Below are 2,736 nucleotides of genomic sequence, written 5' to 3' on the forward strand. Positions count from 1 at the left end.
GAGAAAAAGTAAAGGAAGGAAATTAATGAAGCCTGCTAACTCCTTTTTACTTTAACTTAAGGTATGCATACAGTGGGGTTTTTTCCTTCCCTGATAGAAAGTTCTTCAGATTGGTCTTAAATGTTTTGCCTTTGGGGAAATAATTTTATTAAATGTACTTACTTATGCACCATGGGCTTTACCTGTTATCACTTTAAATCCACAAAACCCTATGAAGTGAGTAGTATAATTCTATGTTTTTTCAGAAGGAGATACTAAGGCTCAGAGATGGTAGGTTATTTGCCCAAGGCCACACAGCTTGTTAGTGGCACAGCCAGGATTTGAACTCAGGCAGTTTGACTCCAGGGTCCACTCGCTTCATTCCTATACTTTACTGCCCTCCTGTGCTCTGATTCATATAAAAGGTACAGCTGTGGAAAGGTGTTACTGAAAGTAAAAATATAAGCTCTTGTCATAGATCAAATTAGTAGCTTCCCACCCGTAGGCCTCAGTTTAGCATCTTCATCTGTAAAATGAAAACTTGGACTAAAAAGATGTGTTAAAGACCTGTACAGAAGTAAAATTCTTGTTTTAGCTTATTACCATGTGAATATTTTGTGTTCAGCATTGTAGGAAATCTTAGTACTTTATTGGTTTCTGTAATATTTTTACCACAGCCTCTTGTTTTATGCTACTTATGCTGTTTCTACAACACTACCTCCTAATTAACATTTTTTTGCTCTGTGAATACAATATCTAATCCAACTACTGTTTTTTGTTATTTTGATTTCTGTTTGTTTGATTTTGCTAAACTTGAATAAGATCCCGGGAGAGTTTCAGTTAAGTAATTGTTAGGGTGATCTTCAAGTATCAGTTAGCCAGAATAATTTTTAAACTCCCCTCAGAAACCAAGACAATTATTGAACTGTACCAAATAAATGACAACACATCAGATGTAATGGAAGACAGTCATATGCTCATCTATGGAAATCCCCATGTTTTCAATGCTACCATTAACTAACTTGAAGAACCAATTTAAAAGTGAAACTAGATTAAATCAGGTTTCCTCTTTTTGGGGGAAGGGCAATGAGGAGGAGGGTCCTTATCTCTTTCTTATGTTTAAAGGATCTTCAAATTGTTTAATGATGAGTGATATCTCTGTTTCATATTATCATACCTCCATTAGCCATCTAAACTCAGACATGTTATTTCTGTTTCCTTGAAACCCTCATAATAGTTGAGAGCATAATATGCTTTTTTCCTTTTTTTCTTAATTGTGTAACAACATCTCCACCAGTTACAAACAACAGCTAAATTCAACCCTCTTGATCTTCAGGCCAGATTCATAGGTTTCCATCTTAAATACACTGATATCGGAGGGCCAACCTGACTTCTTTTATTAATTACTAACATAGATAGACACTTGATAAAACTGAGCAAAACCAAATCAATTTATAATTTCACATAAATAGTAAAAGAGAAATGAATAATTCAGTCTGCCTTTTATAGATAAGAAATGTTACCAATTAGTGTGGAAAGAGCTCAGGAGATTTATCTCAGTGCAGTGGCAGATGCAATGGTGTGAGCACACACTGCCTATACAAGCTTCCTCGGCACACTGGGAAATGGCAGCACCCACCTGAGTAAGCCCCCTAGAGCCCTTAACTAGTACCATGATCTTTCCTACTATTGGCTGCCCTAAGGATTGTGTAAACTTCTGATTGGTCCAAAAAGTTATATATGTTGCTGCACTTACACAATAAACTCAGATCTGCATCACTGAACCTGGTCTCCGGAGTCGGGCATGCTTCGTTAGGACTCCGTTGGCCTCACCCCCGCGGGACCCCCTGCTTCAAATTAGCATAATTTCTTACCAGTCTGTCATCTTACATTTGGAAATGCATTAGTAATAAAATACTGGTTTTCTTTATCATGTTCTTAAATTATAGCCCTTCGCGAGGCATCTGTTAAATACCTACTATGGGGGCATATGCTATTGGTTGAATCAATTTATATTTCCCTGAAACAGATCAAGAATAATATCAAGGAAAGAAAATGGTCTCAACTACATGTATTGAGCACTTTATATGCCTTGGGCACTGTGACAAGCTCTTTTACATGTTTCACCCTTACAAAACTGTTACATCCTTAGCTGATAGTTATTATCTCCATGTAATAGATTAGGAAACTAAGATTTATCTAGGTTAAACACTTTCCAGAGATTGCATGGCTAATAAGCGAAGCAGGTCTAACCCAAATTTGTCTGACTCCAGAGTCTATGAGATTAACTAATGACAGGTAGGTGCTAATGTATCATAGTCTCTACTCTCTCTCTCTCTGGAACTTCTTCAGAGTAGTGGCTATGTGAGCCAAGAATTTTATATCCAGTAAAACTGACTTTCAAATATTTATACTAGAATAGAATGGGGTTAACTAAGAAATGGTTCTCAATATAGATGACTAATTAGCTTAAAAAGAATACAAGATTTGAATTAAAAGAGTGAAGAATCTTTTTTAAAATATATTTTTATTGATTTCGGAGAGGAAGGGAGAGGGAGAGAGATTGAAACATCAATGATGAGGGAGAAGGAGAACCGAAGATGGCGGCATAGGTTAACGCCGGATCCTCAAATGTCAACCAACTTTACTCACTACTCTGAAAACTAATATGAAATATCAATACCCATAAATGCCTCAGTTAGTCAGGTATTAGTTGCATTTAATGTAATGGGGAATGAATGTGTTCTATTATTTATA

Source organism: Myotis davidii, unplaced genomic scaffold (assembly GCF_000327345.1).
Source record: "Myotis davidii unplaced genomic scaffold, ASM32734v1 scaffold1373, whole genome shotgun sequence".
In the NCBI taxonomy this organism is placed as follows: domain Eukaryota; kingdom Metazoa; phylum Chordata; class Mammalia; order Chiroptera; family Vespertilionidae; genus Myotis; species Myotis davidii.